Here is an 18806-nt window from a genome sequence, read left to right on the forward strand (position 1 = left end):
TAATAAATTTAGTGCTTTTCAACAGCAGCTGTTTACTGCATTTAATTTGTCTTACATTACTTTCCTCCTTAATTGGAAATGTTTCTTAGTGTAATGTAGTAGTAATTCCCCCTCGTCCAGAAATAGAGTACTGCCCATAGGCCGTTAGTTAAGGATATGCCATTATGGTGTTCTCTCATATTTGGGGCATTAGTAGAATTCTCTTAATCATTTGAAGTGTTCAGTGACATGCTCCTGGATTTAAAAGATATTTCAGACCTTTTAGTTGGATGATGAAAATATTTGTAGCCCCATGTAAGAGAAAAGTAAATCTTTTGGTTTGGACTAATGCCTGTGAATATTTAGAAAACAGTTGTCCATTTTGATGTCTTATATGTTGCTTTCCTTGAATAATTTGTGATTCCTGTGCTGCTGTTGGAATTCCAGCTTCCTCATAAATATTTCTCAGGATTGTAGTGTAAAAACCAGTGAAACTTGAGCAAGTTTAATCTCGGAGGTGTTTGTTCTTGCCGGTTTTAATAGTGAATTTCTTTACTTTGTGTGTCTTTTTTTCTTTTTCCCTGGACTGTCAGGTCCTTTCCTTTCTTCCCCATCCCAAGGGCTCACTTTGTGAGAGGCAGAATTGCTACCACAAGCATAATGTGCAGGTTCCAACTAAGTGATGGAACAAATGCAGTTTGAACTTCGACCTTATCTCTCCCTGCCTCTTACTGTCGTGTGCCACGTTCACTTCTTGCTGGTGGAAACAAGCACAACTCTTTTGGTGCATCTGGAGAAACGGGGCCCTCAGACTGTGTGAACTTTCCCTACCTATTTATCAGCTCTGGACAGAATATATTTCTGGTAACTACCATTTTCATGTTCCCTTCACATTTCCCACCTGCCACCTGTAGGTGGGAAGCAGGAATGGAAAGGAGCGATTGCAGGACATGCAGTGGCTATGGCATTTGTAGAGATGTGGGACAAACTCAAAAAAACCCAATAGCAGACAGCTGCTTTTGATTGTGGTTTCATTCTGACAACTGAATAACTCTGACAGGTTAAAGAATAATTCATCCCAGGGACTGAACCAATAGCCTTTTGGGGCTTATTCTCATGTCCCCCTTTTTTGTGTTGTATTCTCCTTGTACTATGTGAATGTGCAGTGAAGATGCTGTGAAGTGTAGAATGACATGGAGACTTGAGAGCTAGAATCCAGCTGCCCGGCCCTTATGTTGATCAAAGCTGTTAAAATGGCATTTGTTTTTCATGGTAGATCCTCAGGAAAATTCCGCACAAAAATACTGCAGCTTTTACTAAGATCATTTTTTCAATTAAAGCGGAGCAGCACACTGGTTTTAAGTGACACTTAAATTTAAGCCACTTTTCTCCTGAGAAAGATTCTGTTTTTCAGAACAAAACAGTTATTTTTCTTATCTAAATGAAAATAATCCATAAAGAAACCCTAAAATGCTGAGTTTTATGAAAGGACATTTTAATGAAGCAATTCCAATCCAGCAAGTAGCATAGGACCGTGGTAACAGGAAGAAATATGACACAGCTGCCTGTTGGGTGTGTCCATTGATCTTAGCTTTTCTCCTTTTCTCTGTTATTTGCCTAAGGAAATGCTACTTATGGACTCATTTTTCTGAAACCTCTTCTTTAGGACATGAGACAACTTACAACTTCTAAAGCAAAATAGAAGTTGTATGGGAAAAGAATTGGTGAACTAAGTGGAAACTCAGTACCTGGGCATACTAAGTGAAAGAAAACTAATTATAATTCTTTATTTTCTTCTAAGGTTTATGAAATGAGTGTTTTAACTCACATGCAGGTTTTACCTCTTGCTCTTTTAAAAATATTTTAGAGTCTACACTTGTCCCTTTTTATTGGAGAATTTACATACACACAAGTGCATGCATACACATACATGAGTTTATTCAGAAACTCCTGCTTCTCTACTTGCAGCCTCTGTGTGGAGAAGTTATATCCCATTAGTATGTTATTCACAATTGTAAGGAATGATGCAGGAGAAATAACTTCATTAATCTAAGATGCCTGTAAATGTAACAGTAATTTAGCGAGTAAATACAACACAGCACTGGGCACAGTTTTTCTGTCAGCACTGTCTTCTCATCTTTTACTGTTTGCTCCAGTGTCATCCTTATTGTTCACCATTCGTGCTTTCTGTATGCTGAGCACAAAATAGCTAAATCAGGAACTTTAGGCTAAAGTGAGGGGATGAATTCTAACCTCTCTGTCCGAGCCAGCCCCCAGTGATTGGTGAACCAACTCTTTGATTCTGCTATATCATAGCTTTCTTTTCTTTTGACTACGCCATTGTCATATTGCTGTTGACCTCTAACCCCTCATACACAAACCTGAACTCTGGATTAGGCTTCCCAGGGAATAAACTATGGGCAAAGTTGAACTACTAGCTAGAATGAGGGGAAATGGTTCATGCTGCCATAGTAACGTGACCTCGTACTGTCTGCCTGGAACAAAGACGGTTTTCTTGTCCTTTTTTCTGCCCCTGTGAGTGTTTGAGCCCCCCTGTTGTTTCTCCACTTGGGAGGGGGGTGAATGCTGTACACTACACAGTGAAAAAAGAGGTTACTCTCCCCTGCTTAAAGTAGGGCAGTCATCTAGGAAACTGGGGAATCAGACAACCAGAAAAAAACCCAAAACCCAAAACAATAAACCAACCAATAAAGAAATAAAATAAAATAAAATAAAATAAAATAAAATAAAATAAAATAAAAAAACAGAGGTGGAGACCTTTTGGTCAATAATTTGAGTTTGGCGTTTGGATTTCACATAATCATCTCAAATCCTAGGTATTGCAATTTCTAACTCAGTCATATTTATTTCTTGTCCAGGCCTCCTCATGTTGTCTTAGAAAAATACTAGCTAAATTAATGTTAGTCTGGGAAGCTTTAATGCACATTAGTCCTATGGAGAGAGATGGGGACCTCTGACTTTGGTAGAATTTAGTGTTTGGTTTTTGCTCTGTCGTAGTTTTAATTAGGAGTGCACAATAAATATGGAGTTTGGTTTTTACACCATGCCAGACTTCAGTAAGAAAACTGAGATGAGGGTTTATTCTGGAATGGGAGAAGGGAGCCAAGATCCCTTACATTTAAACTGTCCTAGGCTCGTTCACTTCGACATTTTACTGCAATTTTGGAACACGTGGTAGATTCTTCATCATGATAGTTAGTGTTCTCACAAGTTTGTGTCAAAATCATGTTTTACTTGAAATATTTAACTGGAGATCCCATCTCACAGATTTGCTTCCAGTGCAATTTTAGAGAGCTCTGTCAAAAGATACTAAAAATAAGAAGAAAACCAGCGCCCTTTTTGTATGCAGAGGTTTTAGAAGACTGAAAATAAATGAGGCTCTCCGTCTTAATTAATGAACAAGCCTTTCTGACCTGTCACACAAGGAGATTCTGACATGCTTTCTGTAATTCCACACATGATAGAAATGGGAGTTCTTTGTATTCGCTTTCTTGATAGTTTCTTCATCAATTAATCCTTGAAGTTAATCTACAATCCCTGTTGTCTGCAGTATGCTCAGGTGGCTTGTGTGTTTTGAGATGGATGGTGGAGGTGGTGCACTAGGCTTGGACACAGGGAGTCACAGATTTACCCTTCTTGGCAGTTTTGGAGAAGGCAGGATGTGGGGCTGGAAATTTGTGGTCTGGATTCTCTTCCAAATGTTGCTACTGGTTTTCCATATGATTGCATTTATTTTTATAGTACAAGAACACCGTTGTTTGAATATAGAAGTGTAGTGATTCTTGGCTGTTACCTGGTGGTTTGGAATCTGCACATGAGAGTGAGTTTGGTAGAAAGTTGTTAAGTCCTGCATCTTCTGACATAGCATTGCATTACAGCTGACCATGAGGTTGTTGCCTTTCTTTGAGTAAAAAGCATAGACTGGCATTCTAGCAAAAAGCTTGCTGAAATCGGTATTACATGAAGGGCACTGAAGATTTACATGTCTATCTCAACGTTAATGTTAGATTAGGCCTTTTGAGCATTTTTTTTTGAAGAGAATAGGAGGTTAAGGGAGACTAGAAAAGTCAGGAAAGGTGACTGAAAGGATGGCAGAGGTTCTGCAACAAGATTCCTCTGAACCAGTCCTGAAAAACATTTATTTTGATCTACCAAGTTATTCAGGTAAAGAGAAGTGAAATAACCATGTAGAATTGCAAATGGGCCTTATGAGACTGAGTAGGCATTAAAACAGCAAATGCAATTCAATGTAAATAAATGCGAAGTGATGCATTTGAGAAAAAAAACAACCTTAACTCCACATAAAAAATGTTGTACTCTGAGCTGCTTGCTATTGCCAAGGAATGAGATGTTGAAGCTATTGTAGGTGCCTCTGTGAAAATGTCAAATCAGCACTTGACAGTAACCAAGAAAAGGAATCTGAATGCTTGAAACTGTTGGGAAAGAAATAGCAAAGTGGAAAAGGGTTGCTATAACAGTGTGTAAGTCTGTGGCCTCCTGCATAGTAAATATTATGCAGTTCTAGAGGCCCTGTCTAAAAAGGAAATAATAGAACTGGAAATGAACCAGTGAATGACACCAACAATAGGCAGGGGCCTTACACTGTTTCTGTATGAGAAATGACAGAGTGAGCTAGGAAGAGCATCGGAGGAAACGTGACAGAGAGGCAAGCAGAGGCTAAAAAAGATTGATAGTGCAGTGTTACTCTCAGTGAACAATCTGGAGGGTGTTGGATGAAGCTATTATTTACCATGTATAAAATTAACAGAAAGAGAGCTGTAGAACTTCTCACATCAGTACATGCGACCTTGGGCTCAAGAAGCCCCCAGGCTACTAAATATTAGAAGGTGGGAAAGAATTTGGGAAAAGAATCACTACATAGTATGCCTGTTCTTAGGCTCTTCCTTAGGCATAAGCTGTTGACCACTGCCAGGGATAGGCTATTAGGCTAGCTGGGTCTTCATCTAAAAGACCTTCTCTACAGAGCTCAGGGGTGCTGCAGAAGTAACAAATGTAATTTAGTAAATACAATACAGGTTCACCCAAGCTGTGATGCCTGTCATAACTTTTGCAATGTAGTGTCAAGTCATCATTGTCTCTGGAAGCAGGTCCCTTGATTTAGACACAGGAACAATCAGGTAGGAACCAGTAATGCCTGCTTCAGCAAATGGCAACATCTCAAATTGATTGTTATTCACTTAATTTGCATATGTCTTTACATGAGGGGAAGGGTCAAGGGAGGAGGGCTGAGTTACACATTTCATATCGATGATTATTAAATACTACTCTGTCACCAAATCAGGGCTTTTTCAGTAATGCAAGAAGCATTTACAGGTGGTCTCCGGCAGCTTTCCTTTTAAATGTCTAAATATAAGCCTTAAAAAAACCAACGAAACAAACAAACAAAAAAAACCAAAGTAAAAAGGGTGCTGGACAGGGAATGACAGTTTTGCCCGAGTACCAATAAAATCGCAGGCAGGCTTTGACTTGAGTGTCTGTTGTCTTCGGTTGATTCCCCTATCCCTTCCCAGCCATGTGTTCCTTCACTGTTAGAGGAGCACAGCTGGCTCCTCTGCCTTAAATCAGATAGTGAGAGCAGAAAGCCCATTCTGACATGTCTCTCCTCTGTATGCAAAATTGTCTTGCAGAGCAAGGAATTAGTGACTAAAGAGATGCCAGCAGTGTGCTGCTTTAGTGAATGCTAGTCCCTTCGGTCGGGAGATAAACTCATTAGAATTCTGTAAAAAATCTAGTAATAGAATGTGTGGGGATTAATTGGTTCTGTGGACTTTAACTAACAGCTTTTCACATAAAGAAGTGGTATGCAAAATTATCAGGTCCATTGTCTTTTTCCCTGTTAATTCTGCTCATAAAGAGTGACTCTGTCTCTCTCTAAATTGCACATGGCAAATCCTGTCATATACAATTGGTAAGCCATGTGTGAACCAGGACCAAGCCTATCACATATGTGCAGTAAGCCCAGTAAATATTTACATTTCCTATGAAATTCTTAGATTTTTTTTTATTTTGTATTTATTTTCTTTCTTCACAAACTGCTCCTTTTTCTCTGCAAGATAAATCTCTGAAATAAACTCCCTTTTGCTCTACCTTTGTGCTTGCAATGTTGAAGTTGTATCAAACTGACAAGTCAGGAAGTGTGAAGTTAGCCATTTTACACCTTGTTTCTGGGACTGTTTTCATTTTAGAGCAGCACATCTTCATCACAACCTGAATATTATTTAAATTTCTTTCTGCTGAAGGTAATGATGTGGAGCAGAGGTGAAATGAGTTTGTGTGAGGGCATCTACTCTCTTTTCCTGTCCCCAAGACAATTCTTGGAACTGAAAGGAAGAACTCGGAATATTTTGTATTATTCTTTAAGGAAAAAAAAAATCAAGCCTTCTCTTTCTGCATTCTCACCATCTTTGCATGCTCTCCGCCTTTATCCTCCATAAAGTGCTCTGTTTGCTCCCAGAGCTTTGGAGTGTTTTTCTTTTTTTAAATGGCCTTTAGTTGTTTAAACCATGTCCCAGTTCCTCATACACAGTCCTTCAGTTATCAGGTTACCTGTATATGTAAATGAGGAAAGCTGTTATTCTAAACTAAATCCTGTGGCTTGATATTTAAATTGGTGTTCAAACTCAATAGGAAGAGCTGGAAGATAATTTAAGGAAGGTTTTATCTTAAATGAGTACAGGTTAGGAAATTCTATGCAATAGCTACAGTTTCCATTCTCTTACAGTGCTGTGCACGTGCTTGGTATTGCAACTACTAGCAAGGTCCCCTGGAATAGTGCATGGCAGCGGGACTGAGAGTGTTGCATAGCCTTAACTGATTTCTTCAGCTTTGTCATTTTAGGTCAGACCCAAGCTCATTTCTAGTGAGCTAATTTTCTTTGCTTCATGGAGTTTTTTGTGTGAGGTATTTTTGGTTTTGTTGTTAACACAAAAAAACCCCCAAAACAACGACAAAAAAGCAAACAAAAAATCTGAGCAGATTCTTTTCAGTGTTTGAAAACAGAGGTTTTATGCTCAAACCTTGGAAGTGGAATTGCCCACTATGTCAAATAGTCAAGAATAAATAAATAGACACCTTCATCTTGGGGGGGGGTGGGGGGGGTGGGGGGTAGGGGTGGCAACGATAAATAAAAACATAATCTATAGGGTACTGTACAGTCATTAGCCTTGAATATTTGTATCACCTGGAAAAGTCATTGCTACTGTTCAGTCACAGTTTACAGAACGGAAGAGAAGCATGGATTAAATAACCTGCCTGAATTTGCGGCAGTTCATCTTGGAGCCGTCTTGTGACTGAGTCACACCTTACCATGCTTCCCTCTGGCTGGGTGCATCTCTAAGAACGGGAAGGCAAACTTAACAGCTGAAACTTCATAAACTCCCTGCTTTCCCCAACCCCACAAAAGTCCTTGCCAGCAAACCCAGGGCTATCTGTGATTGGAAACTCTTTCCTTCCCCCCGCCGCCCTGCCCCACCTCCAATTCTGTTTTTCTCTTCGTCTGTGTGGCCCCTGTCTTCCTGTCCCTACCATTAAGGTCTGCTTGTGATCTGCAAGACCTCTCTCTTTCACGATGTGTTTCCCTGCAGAGGTTATAGTATTCCCAACACAATGACTAACTATAACATGTTAGAAGAAGAGAGTACTAAGAAATGTGGGGAGGAACTTCAAAACCCAATTTTGAATCAAGTTTTCTATTTTTTTAACAATAGAGGAGTTGGATTCTTTTCCTGCTTTTGAGCATGGCCCTCGCTTGTCACTTCTCGGACTCCTCCCCTATCTCATCTTCTTTTGCAATATTTTGTGTGTTCCAGAGCAGGCCTACAACAATGCCACCCTCCCTTTTAGGGCAGTGCTCTACTGTGTCTAGTACACCATTAGTGGTCAGCTGGGTGAAGGGAAGAGGAGTAAAGAGATATGACTAATTTGCACCAAGACTTACTTTGGGGAGCAAAGGAAGGTAGCCCTTTTAGGGACTTTCCAAATGACCTAGCCCATTTTCTGTCTCTTATTTCAGCTTTTGTTCTATCACATTGTCACTTCCCATTCCTCTTTGAAGTGTGTGATAAGATGGAGTATTGCATCCTTTGCCATCGTGCAGCAATGGGAAGTCTCCTCTGGGGTTCTCAGAAGAGCAGCTTCAAATTATCCTCTCATTAGTGATGATACATCCCTTTTGAACACTGTGCCATTCCATCGTACTGTTTCAGCGTTGAACATTAGGAGATAACTGCCTTCACAACATATGTCATTACTCATTAAGGGACCCTTCCTGGATTATGGCTGAGGTTTAATGTCTTGTTAAAGATGTTTAACACTTACAGTTTTGTTTTTAATTTAGGAAGCAGCATGATCAAAGTGTGCCCTGAGAATTTCTCTCCGATTTTGTGAAATTTGCGGGTTGGCCTGTTCAGAGGAGGTGATCCTTAAATTGAATTGCAGCCCTCCAAGGCGTGTTTGGATGTCAAGCACTGCCATGATCTGACATGTTAATGGCTTTGAGAAAACAATGTGTTTCAGAGGTAATTGCTGAAGCAGTGAGTTCCCAGCAATATTTTACTTAAAAGAAATGTGCTGCTTCTCCACTGTGAAGACTGGAACAATGACACTGAACCGAGTGATACAAATCTCTGCTTGCCTTTTAATGGTCATTAAATTCTTCTAATAGACTGGAGCAGGACCTCTCTCCCACCCATTGTTCGGAGCTGAGGGTAGCATTAGAATCAGTCATGATGTTGTTATTGTAAGTAGACTTCACTGAATTTATTTTATTAAAACAAGAAATATTTTAAAACTCATAGCATAAACCTGAAAAGAACTCCCTAAATTAAAAATGCACCATTTGGCTCTTCCACTGAGGGTCATCTTCAGTTTTACCAGATGAACTCAAGCAGGGCAATGATTCATAGCAATCCCGTTGCTACATGTTCATTGCTCATCTTTTAATTCATGTGCAAAAGAGAGATGGGCAGCAGTAGCCATTTTTTCAGGCAGCTGAGTAGGATGGCGAGGATGGAAAAGAGGGTGGGTATAAGAGAACAGGCTAGCTAACATGAACGTGTGGTGCTAAAAGAATGAATCCTTTAGACTTGACCATTTTAATCAGTATAAAAATTGATTTTAAAAGTTATGAATCAGTCTTTGGAAAGTACTTAAAAAATATATATATCATTGTTGATTACACAGCTGAGAGCCAGGTTTATGTGGGTACATCTTTGCAGGGACCTACTTAAGCTGATAGATGTAGTCCTTGATTCCGTAGATTTTATTCAATACTCTTTCTATATTTTATTGAACTGTCACGCTGAGTTTCTAGAAGAAAAATACATTCCTCAGTTCTGATAATTGGCAACGACTACAGACTAGAGGAGACTCCCGGCCAATGACTCGTGGTTGTCTTCAGAAGGCTCAGGGCCTGATGATGTGTTTATGACTGCAACCCAGGACTGCTGATATCCCCAAGGGCAAGTGGATGTTCGTTTCTTTCCTCTCCTGCAGCCTTCAAGTTTGCAGTAGGCTAGCCAGCCAGGCTTGTCTTCTTCAGTGCACCTGCTATTATTAGGGGAGCTGCTGGCTTACAATTACTTTTGCAGCAGTTCTAGGTAAATCTTCTGTTTCTCAATATCTGAAAGTTACCCTGAGCATAGTAAGCCTGACAAAACCATTCTGGTTGGGTAGTATCCTTGGCTAAGTTGACACGACGACAAGACAACAGTTACTAGTCTTAATAATCTCCTAAGCTTACACAGAAGGAATTTTGAATAGTATACAAGCCAATAATAGAATCGTCAATAATGATTTTAATCAATGAAATCTGTTGTCAGTAACAGGGGACTGTTCAGCAGTGCCTTCTTGGCAATAAGCTCAGGAAAGAATCACGCGCTCTCTGCACAGTGGAACTTTAGGTATGCTGCAGAGTGCAAACATAGATATGTCAGGTGTGCTGTCTGTGGGAGTAATTGAAAATGTGAGTCACTGGAGAGCACAAGTACAGAATTCCTGCTGTCACAAATGTTACTTGAACAGCCTAACAGGAAAAGACTGGTCTTTTGAGACCACAGTAAGAACGCGATAGCCTGTCGTGAGTATTGTGCTGATGCCTTATGGAGGGATGTGACGTCATCTAGCTTGGAAGAAAGGCCACATGGAATAATGTCGAAGTTAGGTACAAGTGTATGGTTCTTGATCGGGAAAGCAAAGGAAAGCTTTCAGTAGTTCTATGCTGGACTGAGGGGAGCAGAGAGTACTCTTTGTCAAGAAATAATTGTTGACTGTGGGTTTGCATCCTCATACAAGGGATATATCTAACTCAGGCAAACCAGTCGCCAAATATGTGAACTGTTGGGCTGCATAGTAAGGTTTTAATGTCTATGAGAACAGGGTTAGTTATTAAATATTCCTTCCACTCGTTGAAAACCTGTACAATCTTCTAGGTGGAGAGGTAAACAGCCAGACTGTGTGTCTTCAGATAGGCTCATTTAGGTGTAATATTTTATTATATGCTGTGCCATGCACTTTAGTTTTTTATAGCGTAGGCTGCTGCACCATAGTCTTCAAGTATCTGTATGTTAATACATGTTAGGTGAATGAAAGATTTTGGAGATACTTTGTGGAAATGGCCAGAAGGGAGGAAAAGCAACGTGTGCTCTGTACTGGCGGGGGAGATGATCCAGGTGAGACAGACTAACATTAGAGGAGTGAGCTCTATGATGTTCTATAAGTTTAGGCATTTATATCAACGTTTACTTCCCCTTCTCTCCCAAGATCAGTTCAAGAGCTTTCCTTGCTTTCCTAGCTGAGCAGCCTACTTCCTGATATCACTCACTTCACTACTCTTTTGGCAGAGGCTGATAGGTGAGATTACAGCAGATGTTAGGAGTTCTTTATGTAGTCTGTAGTTGTTATGTTGTAATAACAAGAATAGCTTGCTTTGTGCTGGGGGTTGGAATAATTTTCTCACTCCAGTCTCAGGGAAGGCACAGCATCTAGCAGCTTTTTCTGTTGTGAGAAGGTCTATGCTTTTTTTTGGTTTTTACTTTTCCAAACGTAACTGCAATTTTTCCATGAAATCTCAGGACAAAAGTTGTGTCTTCATGAATAAGGGATTTTGTTGTGAAATTCTTCACAAAAATGCTTAGAGAAATCCTTTGTGGCCTTTGGAATTTTTGACAGACTGGCTGAAATGAATTATGCATATGTGAAGGTACATGTTTTAAATGAGTTACTAACAAACTATGCAGGCACAATCATCCCAAATCTGGATGTCAGCTTGCTTGATTCCCCCTTTAATTTCCTTCATCATTAGCTGATCCCATCTTCTTTCATACCACCTCTTTCTTCAGGGCCTTTGGTTTCTGTTTGTCTTAAAGGCAGGCCCAAATGATGCTGCTCTGTCTGCCAGGATCAATATTCAGTGCGTAGGCACTGGACTGGGATTCAGGAACACCAGATTCCACAAACGTAAAGATGCTGGACATCATCTGCCATCACAGGTGAGTCACAAAGTCTGAATGTACTGCGGGCCCTTTTATTAAAATCAATGACAGTAAAATATCCTTAACAGAAAGGAGTCTGGCAGGGGTACATTCAGTAATCAGAGTGAAATGTTCAGATGCTATAGAGATGTAGAGGGCTCTTAGCCATTACCATCCCAGACAGCAAACTAACTTCCATACAATTTGGTTGGTCATTTTGCTAATGTTGGAAAGCAATGCACTTTTGTTGAATAGAGTGGAGAGGTGAGGGCTATTCTTAAGTTGTAACCGTGTAACCTGCCTGACAAAATCGGCTTGCTGGCTGATACTGCACTCTTCACTGCTGGTTTGACAGAGACTGGCATGTGAGACTGCAGCTGATGTTAAAAATTCTGCCTTGTCATCTAAATTCTTTCTAATGTTATGTAGATTACGCCCTTTATCTATAGCTTTCTAGCCTGCTTATGAGCATGTTCTTTCTCTATATCGCCAGCACGTATTCCTTGCTCTTTTAAAAGGTGCCTGGACTTACTGCACCCTAAAACCAGGATCTCAAAGGATTTCTGCCACCCACCCCCTCCCTGAAGTATGTCCTTCTGCTGAACCCTTTCTGACTCAAAATTCTAAGATCTTCTACCTCTGTTCTCCAAGCCCCTTGTTTCATGGAGGCCAAAAGATACGCTTTGTTCTAATGCTAAAGTAACCAGTATTGTCTCATTCTGTCTGCTTCCAACATTGCTGATCTTGTGCTGAGTGCTCTTGAAGTATCTGCAGTGTTGGTCAAATTTGCTATTAATGGCTTAAATCTCATCTCTGAGTTCATTTGTTTCTATGAGAAACATGACCTATGACACCTTAATCACCAAAAGAGCTGGAAGATACTTACGTTCTTCTCAACTGAGACATCTCTCCCACTATACTCATCCCTACAGAGCAGCCCAGATAGGCTGAATGTTACCACTAGAGTACTGGGTAGAGCTGTTTCATAACCCTTTCTGAACACTTCTGTAGTGACCTTCCCATTTTCTAAAATACTTTAATGTCACTTATGCTTCGAGATGTTAAGAATTTTAGAACAGAGATTGATCACTGATACTGATAGGATTTCAGCTGGCAGCTGACCTACAGGCTTTACCTATCAATTTCACACCAGTTTTGGGGTAACCGCCACCTCAAAATGCAAAAACAGCTTAAAAAAAACAAAACAAAACACCCACTCCTCCCCCTCTCCCACCTAAAAGTGCAGGTGTGCATGCCAGTTCCTAAAGAACTTTTCACAGTTCTGAAATGAGAGCAGATACATGTTTCCAAGAAGCAGGACAAATCCAGTGCAGGAGATATACGTAAATGTTAATTTCTGAGTCATAATTGAGAGTTATTCTATTATTAATCAAAAGTTGTTTTATTTTAGTTGAGTCTTCTGAAAATGTAACTAGAGATTTGAGCTAGAGATTGAGTAATTTTGATGACTGCGTTCGTAGAAATGCACTTTAAAAAAAAGAAAAAAAAAGAAAGAAGAAAAAAGCAGACAAAAAACCCCCATCCAAAACCAAAAGAACAGCCCCCTCCTGATTCATATTACTGTGATGTAAGAATGCAGACCATGTTCTCCTGAGCTTAAATTTCAATGTGCTGAACAATTGAACCAATATTTTCAGAAAGGCTGTAATGTGTTGAAGTCATTATGAAGGCAAGGTAGTTAACTAGCAAACAGATTTTTCTGCAGAAAATCAGTTTTCATAATAACTTGTTAACAGTTTGGTGTGCAAATCTATTGAAACGCTGATTTGTTTTTTTAATTCCTGCCCCCCCCCCCCCCCCAAGTTTCAGCAATTGGGTAGAAATTCAGTTAGCTACTATTGCTTTTTGGAAAGTTGTCTTTCTCCTTTTGCTATTAGCACCTGACTGTAGTGCTGAACAAACAGTATTGCCATAATTCTTCCATGACATTTCTTTCTAAGTAACCAGTTAAATGTTCAGATTCATACAATAGATAGTTTGCTTTTATCTAACACAGAACAGTGGATGGCGTTGAGTGATCACATGGACTGTAATTAAGCATGTACCAGTATGATAGTACAGCTTAGAACATACTGCCGTGGGGGTCCCGTTCTGGACTGTGGAGTGTGGTTTCCATGGCATCTTGCACGATGACTCAAGGTGTGGATTCTGTAAATGATTTATTGTAAAAAGGTCCAGCTCACATGTGTGCATTGATGCAGAGGCAAATTTACGGCTTGTGGAAAATTTCATGTAGAAATAGTGTATGCATGTAGGGAATTCCTCTTTATTACCCGATAAGGGTGTAGTGTGTACAGGGTATGTGTAGCAGTGATTACATGTTAAATTATTTACTATCTTTTTCTTTCAATTCTTGGAAAAAATTGAGAATTCAAAGATGAGCGAGATCATTGAATCTGAGGAAAGAGGGGCTACATTATTCATGGGTAAAGTGAGCAACAAGTAATCCATAGAGAAATTTGAATGAAGTTCCAAGCTCCAGTTACTTTGGAGGCCCATTGTTCCTCACCTTGAAAAGGCAACTGGACAGGAATAACAGCACACTCAGCATAAGTTGGTTATTTACCATTAGATTGTCAAATGCCAGTTTTCACAAGACTTCAGTTTGCAAAAGCGTTGACTGAAAATGTTAATCTTAAATTTCTTACAAATCTGTATTTCTAGATCATTAGGAAATATTAAATTACTGTTGGAGTAAACAGCTTTAACTCCTTGACACCAAAGATGAAATGATGAGGCAAATTAGATCCAGATACATTCTTTGCTGTGGGCCTGATTTCTCCACTGCAATTTTTATCCAGCTGACAACATTCAGTCAAGTAGAACCAATTGGGACAACATTTTATACCCTCTTGATGGTGTGGGTTTGGTTTTTTGGGGACGTGACAGTGATGTGTCAGTGAGAGGCAAAAAGATCAGGTCATGCTCTTTGCTGTAGCTTTGTGGGGCAAGTAGTTTATTCTTTTGTTTGTTTTGGAGTCTGTGTATATTCTGGTTCATTCCAAACTGTAATCAATCTGCAATCTAGATGCAAAGTGAGGATGGCAGGGCCAATGCTTCATTTATCAAGACTTCCTTTTGATAATATATGTGCGTCAGTATACATGTGTATATATTAAAAAATTGGAGAATTTAGTTCCCTCTACCTTGATTTAATGCCATTAAGCATGTCATTTTACTTAAATGATTTCTTAGTAGAGGGACGGCTGCCAAAACCATGTTGGTAAGTGTCAGAATTATAGTATTTGTGACTGTGATTGGAACTGTTCTGCATGGAGTCCGATATCTGAACTAAGGCGACAGAAGCAAACTCCCATAGTGCCCTTGAGGAATAATTTCAAGGTCAGTCATTAAAAAGTGAGATGGATTGTTCTAAAAATAGAGAATGGAAGTAAGATCATTGCTGGTCTTTAACGATATATGCAGTAAAGTTTGAATCTAATCTCAGTGTTGCTCTTAGAAATTCATCTGTCTTTACAGAAAGAATGGTTTGGGAAGTAATCAGTGAGAGCATGTATGTGGCATCGGAAAAGAGGTTCACTGGGTTAAGCATAAACCTTATTAGATCTTGCAGTCTAGGGGAAAGAAAATGGGGATTTGGAGTCAGTAGGGTAAGTGTGGGATAATACCAGCAGGGGTGGCCCAGCATAAGAAAGGGGAGGATCAAAGGAGGAAGGAAGGACTTGTCCCCTTGGAATCCTCTGAACCCAAGATTGAGGGGTTCATGCCATCATACACATGACCTCTGTAAACCCAGTGAAACACGTTTTATTAGATTCTGAGCAATTTATTCTTCTGCAACATGGATCTACATTCTGCTTTTTTCCTCTTCCTCACTCCTTAGATCCCTGAACATGAGTGTCACCTCTTCTACCCTCCAGTGCACATTTGTGTCTGAATTAATCACACTGCCAGGGGACAGTAAACAATAAATACAAAAAGCCTTAGTAGGAATTCACATTAAATAGCATCTGATCAGTCCTAGAGAGTCTGCCATGCCAGAATTTTGCTTGTGATTTGAGATTTGACGTCTCATCTCTATGTGTTTCCTCTGGTCAGAAAAAGTTGGTTTGTTACAATACTGTTAAGATCCTGGTTGTTTCCTAATATGAGTGAGCAAGAGACTCAAATTTATGATGATATGAGTAAAACAACAGTGAGAAGCACTGAAGTAGAAGGCAGCGCTTCCTCTGAATAATTTTCCTGTCGTGTTAACCTCTAGTAAGGTAGTAGTTTATAACTGATACAGACAGATACAGTTTTTGTATTTTTGTCTGTTTTGGTAGCCATCACTACTGGTGCACAGCATTGCAAGGGTAATCTAATTTTTTTGGACCAAAATTGGCTTTAACATTATGCGCTAGATAACAAAATCATAAGATTCTTGGAAATGGGTGTATTTTTAAAAAAGCAACAAATTTAGATATCTTGTTTGCTTTCTGGTTTCTGAACTGCCCATATTTACACCCATTGTTTTTCATTGTTTTCATGTGTGCATGTTAGAAACTTTTATCTTTTAAGGAGTATTACTCTGTGTAATAATCTGGTCCCAGTATTTATGATTAAACAAAGCACAAAATACCACAAATTGCGTGACAAAATTTGGTACAACTACTGCTGAAATTCACCTGTATATGAAGTCACCATTGATTTCTCACTTTGGTGCAAAGCAAATCTGACATCCCTCCTTTTTTCGTTACTTGCATTGGCATCCACCAGTTTCAAATTTGATTTCAAGGCCTCTCTTTACATCTCCTGATTGAAACTGAAGTACAGTGGTTGGTATCAGTGGTTGGTTATTTGCTCTCATTAGCTTTGCGTCAGACTTTCTGTACTCTCAGCAGCTCTCTGCACAGCATATTTTAAAAGCATCTTTTTTCTGTTGTTCTGTTTGAATTACACACCTGCAAAGTGGTGCTGCTGTTACAGTTAGACTGCTTAAGAAGCAAAGCTGCTTCTGTATTGCTATCCTGACCTGTAATCTGGCAAGCACAGAGGGATTAAGGACAGTAAACGACATTCTTGCCTTGTCTTAGACTAACTTTCTTCATTATCTCTTTTCTTTGAACCGCATAAGTATAAGGAAAGAATAGTGAAGAGATCTCTTGTACTGTAAAAATATGGAAGCATAGTAGCTAAAAACACCTGTAGTGCTAAAGAACAGAAGAAATTCTGATTGTTTTTAGGGCTTGAGCCAGTTGTGGCTAATAGGCCATAGGGCCAGAAGCTTCAATCTGTCTGGAAAGATGCCTGTCTCACAAAGAAGGTATTCCTGTTAGGGACATGGACTGCCATTAGCAGCTGTGATGAGATATGAAATGAGGACCAATTTAGGAAGGTTTTTGCTTTTCAGAAATAAGGTAATGTGATTTTTAACTGTAGCAAATTCAGTTTAAAACTTGAATTATTTTTCTGTTTTGTTTCACCATTTTACCTGTGCTTTAAAGGAATAAGGTTTAATATTTCTATGTATTTTCTTGTATATGCTTGTGCATATGTGGTCTTGCCATCCGAACGTTAGATATAACCAGCAGTTCCTAGGTTTGGAAAGTAACTCGAATGAAGTCAGACATTATTCATGTTAACTTTCTAAATGTAATCAAGTAAATCTCACTAAGACTTTCACTAATAAAATTTCAGAATTGGTTTCTTTGCAGAATATCAGTGTAAACTTCTGTAACATTACTGATTAGTATGTCTGGTTCTTTTCAACTTGAAATGTGCAACAGTGGTATACAGCTAAACAAGATGGTTTGTCTAACAGTGGGATATGGCATGTGATTTAACTGGCCACATTGGACTCTAGTAAGTAGAATATGCATTCAAGAAATGGGACTTCTTCACTCTTCCTTATGTTCTGTCTTCAGAAGTAGCAGAGCTGAGTAAAAATTATATCTTGATGAATACTCTTCCTTTTATTTGCTGTCTTTTCACAGACCTTACTAAGCCAACAAGGCAGCATAGACACCAGCTGTACTTTTTCTCCGATTTATTGTCTGGGACTTCTTTCAAGATTCTTTCCATCACTCTGTGCAGTGCAGTAGCATCTCTTGATTGAAACAAAGCTTATTACCCTCCTGACTCTCAGTCTTCCATCTTGTTAGTATCCAGAGGCCCAAAGGGGCTGAGTGGTAAGAAGTCAACTGTAACAATGAGATTAAGATGTCCCAATACAGAAAGCACACTCCATTGCAGCCCCTGTGCTTGTTTCACAGCCCTTATGGTTTCAGTGTTGTTATTAACCTATAAAGCACCAAGCTGATTCATTAGATGCAACAATTATAAATATTTGAACCAAAAGCTGGTACCATGCTGTACCAGAAAAAGGAGTGAAATAATTAGTCATTCTTGCTAATTCTTGCTCAGGGAAAAGTGGCACTGTTACTGTGCTCTTTGCCATACTTGCAATGATTCTGAATTCTATAAATGACATCTCACATACAAGTTTACAGTATATAATAAGGGGACACTGGTCAGAGAACACAGGGACAGATACTGCATCAGGCCAATAGTCCACGTAGCTCAGAAGACTGGCTAACAGGGATGAAGAGTAGGTGCTAGTGGATGAAGGTTAGAACAGGGTGTACATATGTATGTGTCTGTCCTCATGTCTCTAGGAGTGAGCACAAGGTTTCACGATTTATTGCTTTGTAGGTGAACAAAACCCCTAGACCACCTGTCTGTGAATCTGCGACTGAATTTTATGGAGAATGTCATGTATGTGCTGGTACTTTTTCAGGGATAGATAAACTTTGTAAAATTCCCTTCATTCTCCAAGAGCTCCAAGTTCACTTTAAAAATCTCTACTAGTTACTAGGGGTGTAGGAAATCAAAAGTCTAATGCTTTCCATGAGAATGCAAAGTATCTGAAGATTTTTATTTTTATTTTTTAGCATGTTTGGGATGAATACTTGAAAAAGGGTTAAACAGCAGCCAAAACAATTCATTGCAAGATCTTCAAAGCAAATCAGATTTTTAAATTATATCAAATTAAGGTTATTAAAAGTTAAGTTCTGAACTGAGAGCATTTTCCAATGAAAGGTGCTGCAACATCATTATTTCTCCCCAAAACGCACTTACTGTACATTTCTCAAAGCCATCAGCCTTGATTGAAAGCTAATGAAAAAGCTGTCCTGCGTCAGTTTATTCCTTGTATCCATTAAGAATAATTACGGCTGAACAATTTTTGATGCCTGTAACCTTCGCAAGTGTTGCTAATGGCATTATAAATTGCTCCTTGTCCAATGACTACAGTCTGAAGCTTAATTCAAAAGCGCTCTGTCAACAGGGCTGATT

The sequence above is a fragment of the Harpia harpyja genome, chromosome 16 (assembly GCF_026419915.1).
Source record: "Harpia harpyja isolate bHarHar1 chromosome 16, bHarHar1 primary haplotype, whole genome shotgun sequence".
NCBI classification, from domain to species: domain Eukaryota; kingdom Metazoa; phylum Chordata; class Aves; order Accipitriformes; family Accipitridae; genus Harpia; species Harpia harpyja.